We start from the raw sequence: 14,666 nt of genomic DNA on the forward strand, positions 1-14,666 counted from the left end.
AGGACCAATCTTCAACCTATCATCTTCCTACTGCTTGGCATTCCAGGGTTGGAGGCTGCCCACAAATGGATCTCTGTCCCTTTCTGCCTGGTCCACATATTGTCACTGATGGGAAATACTGCTCTTTTGTTAATTGTCAAGACGGACCCAAAACTGCATGAACCCATGTACCTCTTTCTATGTATGCTCTCTGTGGCTGATTTGATGCTTACTTCTACTACACTTCCTAAGATACTGAGCCTCTTCTGGTTCAATGACAGAGAGATCTACTTTGAAGCCTGCCTCACTCAAATGTATCTTATCCATTCTCTGTCTACCATGGAATCTGGATTTATCTTGGCCATGGCTTTTGATCGGTATGTGGCCATTTGTCACCCAATGAGACATTCTACTATCCTAACACCTACAGTGATTGGAAACTTAGGTTTGGTTATTGTCTTCAGAGGAGCTGTACTCCTCAGTCCACATCCCTTCTTCCTGAGGTGGCTTTCCTACTGCAGACCGAATGTCATCTCGCATACCTACTGTGAATTTATGGCCCTGATAAAGCTAGTTTGTACTGAAACCAAGATTCGTAGAGCTTACAGCCTAATCGTAGCATTTCTGACAGGAGGACTGGACTTCATATTGATTGTCTGTTCTTATACTCTTATTCTTCTAACTGTCTTCAACCTCCCATCCAAAGCTGCCCGCCACAAGACCTTAAGTACCTGTGTCTCCCATGTATGGGTCATCTTGGTGTTTTACACACCAGCCTTTTTCTCTTTTCTTACCCACAGGTTTGGCTACCACATTGGTCCACATGTCCACATTTTTATAGCCAATATATACCTTCTTATCCCACCCATGATGAATCCTATTATTTATGGTGTTAAAACTAAAAGGATCAGGGAGAGATTCTTTAAGTTCTTAACAATGAAAGTTTTCTGACTTTGCAAGGATATTTGATTCTCGAGGGTCATCAACAAAGATAAGGGTTTACAGAGAACATTTAAAATAAATCAGCATTCCCTTAAACTTTAAATTTTCAGTGAAAGTTCTACTTCATATAGACTGTTAAATCATGTTAAGTATATTGACTTCACTGAGCAGTAATGAGTATGGAAGATGCATAGAATGTTGAAACATTTTAGACCAAAATTCTAAATCATTATTCATGTCTCTAAACCTAATTTTCTGTGTAGACTTTACAACTTGTTAAGACATAACTAAATTTATATTTAAATAATTTTGAGTTTGATAAAGTCTAATTCATCTTATTTTCTTTTATGAATAATTTTTGTGTCATATCTAAGAAATATATTGCATAAATTTGGGTAATGAAGATTTTCTCCAAAAATTTCTGCTAAAACTTTTATGTTAGATAAGGTGTAAGGTTTTGGTTCAGGTTTATCTATGGTATAAGAATAACTGGAAAGTCATGATTGTGAATTTGGGTCTTAAGTGAGATGATGCACCTTAATAATTTTGAACATAATTGAATCTAATTTCCCTGTTTTATAGCTAAATGTTTTAATGTCTACTCTATTTTCCTGAATCAAATACACATTTTTTGAAAACCAACATAATAGCTATGAAGGAAATAAAAATATTTTAGTCCAAAATATATTTATTTAACATATTCTGAATTGGCCCTGCAAAGCTGTCTTTTGTGGGAACATTTGTATCTGTAGATCTATAGAGAATCTGCATTAATGCACCTGGCCCTTCCCTTTTTGGTTAATGGAGTGTCTGATACCTTTAAAGTTCTGAAAAGAAACATTTGTCTTCTAATCTCCCTGAGGGCTTCTACCTGTGAGGTTTCATCTACATAACAACCTGTGCTAGATAAGCCTCCTCTTCTCCCTGTCCTATAACCTGTTTTTCTATTAAAATCTGAGTTACTAACATAACCTTTTTTGGGCCGTTCTGCGTGCTCATTCTTTCTGCAAACTCAAGGTGGTGTTTAAGTTTCTGTACCTCATTGGGAGGCTTGGATGTTCATTCTGAAGGCTCCTGTGTATACATGTTAAATAGATTTGTATGCTTTTTCTCCTACTAATTAATCTGCCTTGTTAGTGATTTTCAGTCTTTGTATCGATAATCAACTTTTGTTTTCACTCTTCCTTCTATGTTATAGCTCCCATGACAGAAAGCTAGACTCAATACCTTGAGCACCTGTGGCTCTTATGTTTGAACCATCTTACTGTTATACATATTTGACCTTTTCTCCTTTACCACTTACAGATTTGGTTATAAAATTGTTCCATATATCCACATCATTATAGCCAACATTACTTTGTTATCCTTCTTATGTTGAACCCCATCACCTATGATGTAAAAACCAAAAATATTGAAGAGAGGATGCTTAACGACTATACTTTACATATGTTTGAGCCTGTATGTTTGTTTGCTTGTTTGTTTTTTAATTAACCAGCCTATTGAGTAAGACAGGTAATAACCATGGAACTATGGCTTTGTTTATATTCAAATAAATCAACATTACCTAAGAAGACAGAAACTTTCCAGGTAAACATGGAGTTCATATTAACTCCAAAAAACAAAAATAAAAAATACATAGTTAATATGTGGGATAGAGTCGGTCCTGCCAAATGGAAGAGATACAATATTTTGTGAGAGGTATTGTCTTTTTCATTACAGGGTGATTTCTTCATTTGTGTTTGCCCAGCACCTAAATTTGGGCTCAAAACACATCGACCAAATAGTAATTCTTTTTTTAAAACAAATGTTCACTCATTCCGTTATTTCTTGGTAGACATGGACATGTTGGCCTGGAGTGACTGATGGGCAAATGTCAATACAAGTGCATAGAGATGAAACATTTTTTCTCTTGCTTGTAAACAGTTAATAGTCTAGTAACTAAAAATAGAAAAGTAATTAAGGACAAAGTGTGTAACTGAAAATCTTAGATATTCTTCCATTTGAAAGAAACTGGGACCAAGATTGAGGTTTAGCTTATTATATAGACTTTATTTTTGTTTATTTTAAAGAAAGTGAAGATTGTGGTACAAATATCAGAGTTTTATATAATTCGGTATATGCCACAGCAGGAATTTAGATGTTTTGCCTTGAGAATGATATATATTTGAAAAATTTTAATTAGAAAAAAATACTTAAAAAGGAGAAAGAACAGAAAAAGAAAAGTATACTTGTCAGCTGAAAATCTAAGCACAGCTTTTCTGTTAAATAAGAATGTTCTTCTTCACTGTAACTATTAAATAATTTAAGTAAGGAATGCAGAACATGTTATGTTGCTTAATATGATATAGATCCTCTTCATCCCTCCACAATGACTATTTCATTGTGATTATGCCACAAAAATATTTGTTTTAAAAATTTGAACACTGAAAAGTTCAAATGAAGAAGGAAAAAAATAACTTGTAAATCACTAAAATGGTCTTTGCAAAATATGACAGTGAAAGAGATCTGGCCTAACCAACTCCTTCCTTCTAACCTCCAAGCTGTCCTTGTTCATTCCTGGGTGTAGGCCAAACTAACTTTAGAGGAAACTTAGTTTATAGTTTAACTTTGAAACAAAGATGATAACAGCCCTTTCCTGGAACAAATCCCCTTCTTGCCCTGGGAACAGACTGCCTTTGTAGAACTAACAAATTAGCCACAAAATTAAAAATTTTGGTTTAGGATTCATGCAGCAAGAGTACACAAGATTCTAAACCTCCTTAATTACTCCTAGAGATAACATCACTATTGTAAAACCTAAGATTGGTGCTTGAGATATTTTTCAGACCAAACAGTCGAATCAGCTGGCACCCCCCAGATTGACAAACTGGGTCATCTAGTCTTCTGGGCTCAACCCAGGGATCAACTCAGCACCAGAAGACAGCGCTGACTCCCTGTGATTTCATTTCTGACCCAACCAACAGGCACTCCAGACTACCTGGGCCTTTACCCACCAAATTATCCATACTCTAGCTGGCTCTGCATGAATTAAACTTTGTCTATTTCAATTCCTTTGTCTTGATAAATCAGCTCTATCTAAGCAGCAGGCAAAATGAACCCATTGGGCAGTTACACCACTGTACTGACAGAAAATAAATGCAATACGCATTTTGTGAGTCTTACTTTCATGAAACTATGAATTATTTTATATATGAATTACATAACTCTCAATTAATGTGAACAGTCTATATTTACTGTTTTTTAAATTACATTAGGTATTTACATAGTTTTTAGTATCCTCCATTCCTTTTATATTCTTTTTTTCTTTTTATTTATTTATTATTATTATACTTTAGGTTTTAGGGTACATGTACGCAATGTGCAGGTTAGTTACATGTGTATACATGTGCCATGCTTGTGCGCTGCATCCACTAACTCGTCATCTAGCATTAGGTATATCTCCCAGTGCTATCCCTCCCCCCTCCCCCCACCCCACAACAGTCCCCAGAGTGTGATGTTCCCCTTCCTGTGTCCATGTGTTCTCACTGTTCAATTCCCACCTATGAGTGAGAATATGCGGTGTTTGGTTTTTTATTCTTGCGATAGTTTACTGAGAATGATGATTTCCAATTTCATCCATGTCCCTACAAAGGACATGAACTCATCATTTTTGATGGCTGCATAGTATTCCATGGTGTATATGTGCCACATTTTCTTAATCCAGTCTATCATTGTTGGACATTTGGGTTGGTTCCAAGTCTTTGCTATTGTGAGTAATGCCGTAGTAAACATACATGTGCATGTGTCTTTATAGCAGCATGATTTACAGTCCTTTGGGTATATACCCAGTAATGGGATGGCTGGGTCAAATGGTATTTCTAGTTCTAGATCCCTGAGGAATCGCCACACTGACTTCCACAATGGTTGAACTAGTTTACAGTCCCACCAACAGTGTAAAAGTGTTCCTATTTTATATCCTCTCTCAAGTTAGCCTCTATGACCAGCTTGTCTATCCTTTCATCACTTTCACCATTCTATTACTTTGTACTTGAAAGAAAATATTAGAAAAAGAGAGTATAAGAGGTTTTACAATTTGCTTAAATTAAACATATATTTTAAAAAGGATTACATATTGTGCCCTTACTCAAACTTTGTAACTATGAATAACTTATGGATAACTCCAATATCAGTATATAATCCTTTTTGATTGTGGCAAAATATTCCATGGTATGGGTATACTGGAACTTATTTCACTCATTCCATACTTCTAAGAATTCAATTTATTTTTTTAATTTTTATTTTTTTATTTTAACAAATTTTTACTGTAGTTTTAGGTTCACAGCAAAACTGAGCAAAAAGTAAAGAAATGTCCTGTATGCTCCCTGATCTCTCATAAACAGCCCTCCCACTATCAACATCTCACATCAGAGTGGTATATTTGTTACAATGTTCCTACATTGGCACATGGTTATCATCAAAGTCTGTAGTTTACATTATGGTTCAGTCTTGATGTTGTACATTCTAAGGGTTTTGACAAATGTACAATGGTATGTATCCACCATTATACTATCATATAATATATTTTCATTGCCCTAAACATTTTCTGTGCTCCTTTCTATTTATACCTCCTTCCTCTATAGCCTCTGGAAACCACTTTTTATTGTCTCTATAATTTTTCCTATTTCAGAGTGTCATATAGTTGGTATCATTGCTTCTGTCATTTAGCAAGATGCATTTAAGTTTCCTCCATATCTTTTCATAGTTTGGTAGCTTCTTTGTTTTAGTGATCAATAATATTCTATTGTATGGATGAACCAGAGTTTATCCATTCACCTATGGAAAGATATTTTGTTGCTTCTAAGTTTGCAAATTATGAATAAAGTTGCCATAAACATTTGTATGCCAGATATTGTATGGGCATAAGTGTTTAATTCAGTTGAGTATAGCAAGTTCAATTGCTGGATTGCATAACACAAGTACATTTAGTTTTGTAAGATACTAACAAACTGTTTTCCAGAGTGGCAGTACTAATTTGCATTCTCACCAGCAAGGAATGAGAGTTCCTATGCTCCACATGCTCACTAGCATTTGGAGTGGTCAATGTTTTGGACTTTTGCCATTCTAAAAGATAAGTCCTAGTATCTTGTAATTTTAGTTTGCAATCCCCTAGTCAGTTGTAGTGTTGAACATCTTTTCTTATGCTAATTTGACATCTGCTGATTTTCTCCGGTAAGCTGTTTGTTCTGATGTTTTGCCCATTTTTAAATCAGATTTTTCTTTCTTTCTTTTTTTTTTTTTTGTTTGTTTGTTTGTTTCACTCTGGTCACCCAAGCTGGAGTTCAGTGGTGCAGTCTTGGCTTACTACAAACCTCGCCTTCTGGGTTCAAGTGATTCTCCTGCCTCAACCTCCTGAGTAGTTAGGATTACGGGTGTGTGCCACCATGCTTGGCTATTTTTGTAATTTTAGTAGAGACAGGGTTTCACCATGTTGCCCAGGCTGGTCTCAAATTCCTGGGATCAAAGGATCCTCCTGCCTTGGCCTCCCAAAGTGCTAGGATTACAGGTGTCAGTCACCCCACCTAGCTGGTTGTTCATTTTCTCATTGTTGAGTTTTAAGAGTTATTTGTATATGTTGGGTAACAGCCCTTTATTAGATGTATCTTTTGCAAATATTTTCTACCAGTTTTTGGGTAGTCATCTTATTCTCTTGACAATGTCTTTTGAGAATAAAAGGTTTACTTTTAATAAAATCTGATGTATCAATTATTTATTTCATGGATCATGCTTTTGATGTTGTATTTAAAGTAATCACCAAATCAAGATCATCTAAATTTTGTTCTACATTATCTTTTAAGCATTTTGTAGTTTTGCATTTTATACTTAGGTTTGTGATGCAATTTGAAGTTAACTTTTGTGAAGGTTGTATGTTTGTGCCTAGAATAAATTTTTGCAGGGATTTGATTTCTATTTTAGTTTATACCATTAAATGTTGCTATATTAACCACTATATTGCATATTTTTTTGCTTTTATTTATGTGGACAAATTCTGAATTGTAGGATCATTCTCTTCAAAAGTTCATGTATATGGATTTTTTAAAGGTATTACCAAAGCAGTGTGCGCTTTTAAAATGTTAAATAAGAATATTTTCCAAAAACAGTTTCAAAGACAAGTGTATCCCAACCAATGTTACCTACTATCTTCTTTAGAGTTTTTCTCTATTACATATAAGATATAACGTCTTTTTTATTTGCAATTTCTTGAAAAGTAATAACATGAAATATTATTTTTGTTTTGGGTAGTCCATTTAGAATTCCTCATTTTTTAGTTACTTTTAGATACTTTTACTAAATTTCCTGTTTAACAGTTTAAGTTACTTTCTCCTCAGTGACTCACAATTCTTTGTGTATTGTAGTGTTTATTCTTCCAGCTACCAATTCCTCTGCAAGATGTTTGCCTTTCTCCAACCTCATTTTTAAAATTTTAAATCCAGCTTGTTTATTAAAAATATGCCTGTCACATGAACTTGAAAATTGCTTAGACTTAATTTATGAGTACTCTTTTATTTATAAGCCAATTTGATAAGCACAACATGTAACAAGAAATGTACATACAAATAAACACATCTAGACAAGTATACACACACACAAATGAAGATATAATAGCTTTTACCTTAGAACCCTAGCCATGAGATAGCAATATAAACCCACCAGTTTACATGACTGGACATTGTTTGCCCCGTCAGTAATCCAGTGAAGGCTGTAAACCAAAATTTTGAGTAAAGCAGTTTTCATGGCAGTATGATTTTTAAAGGCCAAACTTCCCCAGACTCCCAAGAACACTGGGGCCAAACAGCATCACAAGAGCATAACACATACTAACCAGGCCTAACCCTGCTTAGAACAGCAGCACAAAAGCCTGGACACGTGAAACTCCATCCCACTGTCCCATTCAACAGCTAACTCCAGAATTCCAAAAAATAGTGAGGCCAAACAGTATTGCAAGAGAATGTTAGTTTACCAAATTCGAATTTCCCATAACTATACCAAACACACAATCTCCAGAGCACAACCCAACTGCTGCAGCAACAAACCAGCCCCAAGCTTCCAAACTGAGATAGTCGAGGTGCTTCCTCTCTTCACTGGTTGGGCTTGATCAACCTGCAAATGGAGTTTGCTCAGTCATTTCCCAAATTGAGAGGAGCTGATCCTGCTGTCTGGTACCCAGAAAAGAACACTCACTTGCCCGGACACTACACATAATTACAAACAAGCTCCCCCCAAGGGCCCCCGAGGGTGTCTATACTGCAACAGTCAGGGTGCTTTCCTCTCTCAGTTGGGATTGTTCAGCCTACAGATGGAAATTCTTTTAAAAATTTCCCAAATTGAGAGGAGGCTACTGTCTGGGCTCACAAAACGACACTCATCTATCTGGATACAGATGTCAAATTTCAAAGGCAGTTCTTTCGAGGTAATCAGGAACACAGTTGGGGCCCACTGTGGTGGGGCCAGAGAGAGAGTCAAACTCACCTCCTGCCAAAACTGGGCAGGAGCTGCTTAGGAGGGCTTCTGTACTCTTTCTCTGCATTAGTCTTATTTATCATAAATAATCTTTTACTTTTATAATTTATTTTCATATAGAAGACTAAACCTCTGAGAATAATATACACTCACTCAGTATAGATGCGCATGCAAATCATCTGGCGATCTGTCTTAGAGTGCACATTCGTAATTCAGTAGTGCTGTGGCAAGGCCTGTGATTCCACTTCACCCCAAAACTGATGTATCTTCAGGCACAAAAACAGACCACAAAATCACGCAATCAGACTGCATGTAAATAAATAAGACTGGTCAAATTGATTTATGGAACAAATTATTATTATTATTATTATTTTTTGAGACAGGATCTGGCTCTTTTGGGAGGCTGGAGAGCAGTGGTGCAATCATAGCTCACTGTAACCTTGAATTCCTGGTGCTTAATGGTTCTCCTGCCTCAGTCTCCTGAGTAACTAAGACTACAGGCATGTGCCACCATACCTAGGTATTGTTTTTATTTTTTGTAGAAATGAGGTCTCGCTATGTTCTCAGGCTGGTCTCAACTCCTGGCCTCAAGTAACCCTCCCTTCTCAGTTTCCCAAAGTGCTAGGGTAATAAGCATGAGCCATTGCACCTAGCCTGAAACAAAGCATCAAACCCTTAAAAAGCCCAGTACACATGATAATTTTGTATGTATGTGACAAAGGTGATATTTCAATGTATTGTAGTAAAGCTAGTTTTTCAAATTCATGTTACCTGCAAATTTGGTTCTGTATCTAAAAGAATACTTCAAAGCACATATGAGAAATATGCTCTTGCTAGACTGGACTGTAAACTTAAATGTAAAAAAAAATAAATATTTTATTCTGCATAACACTCTATATTCCAGAATGTGGAATTTAATTCTCACATGATTTGTCCTATACTCTATACAGTGTTTGCATGTTTTATTTACATATGTGTATGTGTATACATATATACGTATGAACATATCCATCTACTTATCAAGCTAGACAGAATTGGAATGTTGCTAACACAAGGAAATGATAAATGTTTAAGGTGATGGTTATCTTAGTTTTCTTGATTTAATCATTGCACATTGTATGCTTGTATCAAATATCACATGTACTCCATAAATATGTACAACTCTTATGTATTAATACAAATTAAAAATTAAAAAAAGTTGGAAATGATAATCCTCAAAGGAAATATAGAGACACTTGGCTATTAATAAGTTACAGTAAAAATTGCAACAAAAGGTAAAACAATCACAATTAAAAAAATAAAAATAGAAATGTCTTTAGAATTGTCAGCATACATTTTTATCTGGGTTTTATATGCATCTTGAGGTGTCAGGATTTGGCAAAGAAGGTTATAAAACTATAAACCAGCCCAAACAAAATGATCTTTGTGTGAATTTTTTTGACAAAGAAGACTAATTTAATGTTGTTGATTTAATGAAAACAGCTGAATCTTCTGAGGTATTGGAAAAAATACCTATGTATTTAACTTTGAGGCTCTTAGGTTAGCACCTAATGTTCACTGGCTACTAAATGGTTAACAAGGAAATAACTAACTTTAAATGATGGTGCCTAATATCTTAGTTTTCAAAAGTAATCTAGAAAAACTGTTAAAAATAAAATAATTGTGTACATGTAAATGACATAAAAGTTTTAGGTAATTTTTTGTGTAACTTAAAGTCTTAAAATTATTTTTGATGTACACGGCATATCTAGGTCATTTTCAGTTAAGAAAGGGTTATGATATGGGGAAATATGTTTCTAAAAATTGTGAAATTGTCCTAATCTATAAAATGGTAAGATCTGATAGTTCAAGATTTCTTGCCTCCTATGGTTTCACAAAAATTTAAGGTTATTAAGAATAAGAATTATAGTTAATGTATAATTCTGTGTATAACTGTGCCAAAAGATGCATTATGAGTGAGAAAAAAACAATTTTTCAAATTCAGAAGTTGTCTAAAAGTTAATTCAAATTATGGACTTCTAAAAGGTTATTTATGAAACAAGGTAATAGGGAATTAGTAAGTAGGGGAGAGAGAAGTGGAGAAAGTTATGGATGTGAAGTTGTATTTTTGGTATGGAAGGTTATAAAGGAAAGATAATAAGTTGGTATGAGAGTGGAGCTGGTATGGTACTGCTTATTTAAAGAAAAAGAAGAAAATCTGGGACTGAATGCAAAGCATAGGCATGTTGTGGATGGTCTGTGTAAGTCATATGCAGTTTTTTCCTCTGTATGTCTATCTTTGTGCACATACAGAAAAAAATAGAAAGTTGAAAAAGGTTAGATAATAAAATATTCTTTGAAATATGATAGAGAACTGGAGAAATTTGGCTAATTAACACTTTCATAGTTAAAGCTCTTAGTCTTGATTAAGGTAAAATAAAAAATATTGTAAAGAATGTATTGGCAGTTTGGCATTTTTTTCCTTTTTTTTAAATTATACTTTAAGTTTTAGGGTACATGTGCACAATGTGCAGGTTTGTTACATATGTATACATGTGCCATGTTGGTGTGCTGTACCCAGTAACTCATCATTTAACATTAGGTATATCTCCTCATGCTATCCCTTCCCCCTCCCCCCACCCCACAACAGGCCCTGGTATGTGATGTTTCCCGCACTGTGTCCATCAGTTCTCATTGTTCCATTCCCACCTATGAGTGAGAACATGCAGTGTTTGGTTTTTTGTCCTTCCGATAGTTTGCTGAGAATGATGGTTTCCAGCTTCATCCATGTCCCTACAAAGGACATGAACTCATCATTTCTTATGGCTGCATAGTATTCCATGGTGTATATGGAATATGTACATTTTCTTAATCCAGTTTATCATTGTTGGACATTTGGGTTGGTTCCAAGTCATTGCTATTCTGAATAGTGCCGCAATAAACATACGTGTGCATGTGTCTTTATAGCAGCATGTTTTATAATCCTTAGGGTATATACCCAGTAATGGGATGGCTGGGTCAAATGGTATTTCTAGTTCTAGATCCCTGAGGAATCGCCACACTGACTTCCACAATGGTTGAACTAGTTTACAGTCCCACCAACAGTGTAAAAGTGTTCCTATTTCTCCACATCCTCTCTAGCACCTGTTGTTTCCCGACTTTTTAATGATCGCCATTCTAACTGGTGGTATCTCATTATGGTTTTGATTTGCATTCTCTGATGGCCAGTGACAATGAGCATTTTTTCATGTGTCTTTTGGCTGCATAAATGTCTTCTTTTGAGAAGTGTCTGTTCATATCCTTCACCTACTTTTTGATGGGGTTGTTTTTTCTTGTAAATTTGTTTGAGTTCTTTGTAGATTCTGGATATTAGCCCTTTGTCAGATGAGTACATTGCAAAAATTTTCTCCCATTCCATAGGTTGCCTGTTCACTCTGATGGTAGTTTCTTTTGCTGTGCAGAAGCTCTTTAGTTTAATTAGATCCCATTTGTCAATTTTGGCTTTTGTTACCATTGATTTTGGTGTTTTAGACATGAAGTCCTTGCCCATGCCTATGTTCTGAATGGTATTGCTTAGGTTTTCTTCTAGGGTTTTTACGGTTTTAGGTCTAACATTTAAGTCTTTAATCCATCTTGAATTAATCTTTGTATAAGGTGTAAGGAAGGGATCCAGTTTCAGCGTTCTACATGTGGCTAGCCAGTTTTCCCAGCACCATTTAATAAATAGGGAATCCTTTCCCCATTGCTTGTTTTTCTCAGGTTTGTCAAAGATCAGATAGTTGTAGATGTACGGCATTATTTCTGAGGCATTATTTCTGAGGGCTCAGTTCTGCTCCATTGGTCTAGATCTCTGTTTTGGTACCGGCACCATGCTGTTTTGGTTACTATAGCCTTGTAGTATAGTTTGAAGTCAGGTAGTGTGATGCCTCCAGCTTTGTTCTTTTGGCTTAGGATTGACTTGGCAATGTGGGCTCTGTTTTGGTTCCATATGAACTTTAAAGTAGTTTTTTCCAATTCTGTGAAGAAAGTCATTGGTAGCTTGATGGGGATGGCATTGAATCTATATTACCTTGGAGAGTATGGCCATTTTCATGATATTGATTCTTCCTACCCACAAGCATGGAATGTTCTTCCATTTGTTTGTGTCCTCTTTTATTTCACTGAGCAGTGGTTTGTAGTTCTCCTTGAAGAGGTCCTTCATGTCCCTTGTAAGTTGGATTCCTAGGTATTTTATTCTCTTTGAAGCAATTGTGAATGGGAGTTCACTCATGATTTGGCTCTCTGTTTGTCTGTTATTGGTGTATAAGAATGCTTGTGATTTTTGCACATTGATTTTGTATCCTGAGACTTTGCTGAAGTTACTTATCAGCTTAAGGAGATTTTGGGCTGAGACAATGGGGTTTTCTAGATATACAATCATGTCATCTGCAAACAGGGACAATTTGACTTCCTCTTTTCCTAATTGAATACCCTTTATTTCTTTCTCCTGCCTGATTGCCCTGGCCAGAACTTCTAACACTATGTTGGATAGGAGTGGTGAGAGAGGGCATCTCTGTCTTGTGCCAGTTTTCGAAGGGAATGCTTCCAGTTTTTGCACATTCAGTATGATATTGGCTGTGGGTTTGTCTTAGATAGCTCTTATTATTTTGAGATATGTCCCATCAATACCTAATTTATTGAGACTTTTTAGCATGAAGAGTTGTTGAATTTTGTCGAAGGCCTTTTCTGCATCTATTGAGATAATCATGTGGTTTTTGTCTTTGATTCTGGTTATATGCTGGATTACATTTACTGATTTGCATATGTTGAGCCAGCCTTGCATCTCAGAGATGAAGCCCACTTGATCATGGTGGATAAGTTTTTGATGTGCTGCTGGATTCAGTTTGCCAGTATTTTATTGTGTATTTTTGCATCGATGTTCATCAGGGATATTGGTCTAAAATTCTCCTTTTTTGTTATGTCTCAGGCTTTGGTATCAGGATGATGCTGGCTTCATAAAATGAGTTAGGGAAGATTCCCTCTTTTTCTATTGATTGGAATAGTTTCAGAAGGAATGGTACCAGTTCCTCCTTGTACCTCTGGTAGAATTTGGCTGTGAATCCATCTGGTCCTGGACTGTTTTTGGTTGGTAAGCTATTAATTATTGCCTCAATTTCAGAGCCTGTTATTGGTTTTTTCAGAGATTCAACTTCTTCCTGGTTTAGTCTTGGGAGAGTGTATGTGTCAAGGAATTTATCCATTTCGTCTAGATTTTCTAGTTATTTGCATAGAGGTGTTTATAGTATTCTCTGATGGCAGTTTGTATTTCTGTGGGATTGGTGGTGATATCCCCTTTATCATTTTTTATTGCATCTATTTGATTCTTCTCTCTTTTCTTCTTTATTAGTCTCGCTAGCAGTCTATCAATTTTGTTGATCTTTTCAAAAAACCAGTTCCTGGATTCATTGGTTTTTTGAAGGGTTTTTTGTGTCTCTATTTCCTTCAGTTCTGCTCTGATCTTAGTTATTTCTTGCCTTCTGCTAGCTTTTGAATGTGTTTGCTCTTGCTTCTCTAGTTCTTTTAATGTTAGAGTGATGATGTTAAAGTGTCAATTTTAGATCTTTCCTGCTTTCTCTTGTGGGCATTTAGTGCTATAAATTTCCCTCTACACACTGCTTTGAATGTGTCCCAGAGATTCTGGTATGTTGTGTCTTTGTTCTCATTGGTTTCAAAGAACATCTTTATTTCTGCCTTCATTTCATTATGTACCCAGTAGTCATTCAGGAGCAGGTTGTTCGGTTTCCATGTAGTTGAGCGGTTTTGAGTGAGTTTCTTAATCCTGAGTTCTAGTTTGATTGCACTGTGGTCTGAGAGACAGTTTGTTATAGTTTCTGTTCTTTTACATTTGCTGAGGAGTGCTTTACTTCCAACTATGTGGTCAATTTTGGAATAGGTGTGGTGTGGTGCTGAAAAGAATGTATATTCTATTCATTTGGGGTGGAGAGTTCTGTAGATGTCTATTAGGTCTGCTTGGTGCAGAGCTGAGTTCAGTTCCTGGATATCCTTGCTAACTTTCTGTCTCGTTGATCTGTCTAATATTGACAGCGGGGTGTTAAAGTCTCCCATTATTATTGTTTGGGAGTCTAAGTCTCTTTGTAGGCCACTAAGGACTTGCTTTATGAATCTGGGTGCTCCTGTATTGGGTGCATATATATTTAGGATAGTTAGCTCTTCTAGTTGAATTGATCCCTTTACCATTATGTAATGGCCTTCTTTGTCTCTTTTGATCT

This window comes from Pongo pygmaeus, chromosome 9 (assembly GCF_028885625.2).
Source record: "Pongo pygmaeus isolate AG05252 chromosome 9, NHGRI_mPonPyg2-v2.0_pri, whole genome shotgun sequence".
Classification (NCBI taxonomy): Eukaryota; Metazoa; Chordata; class Mammalia; order Primates; family Hominidae; genus Pongo; species Pongo pygmaeus.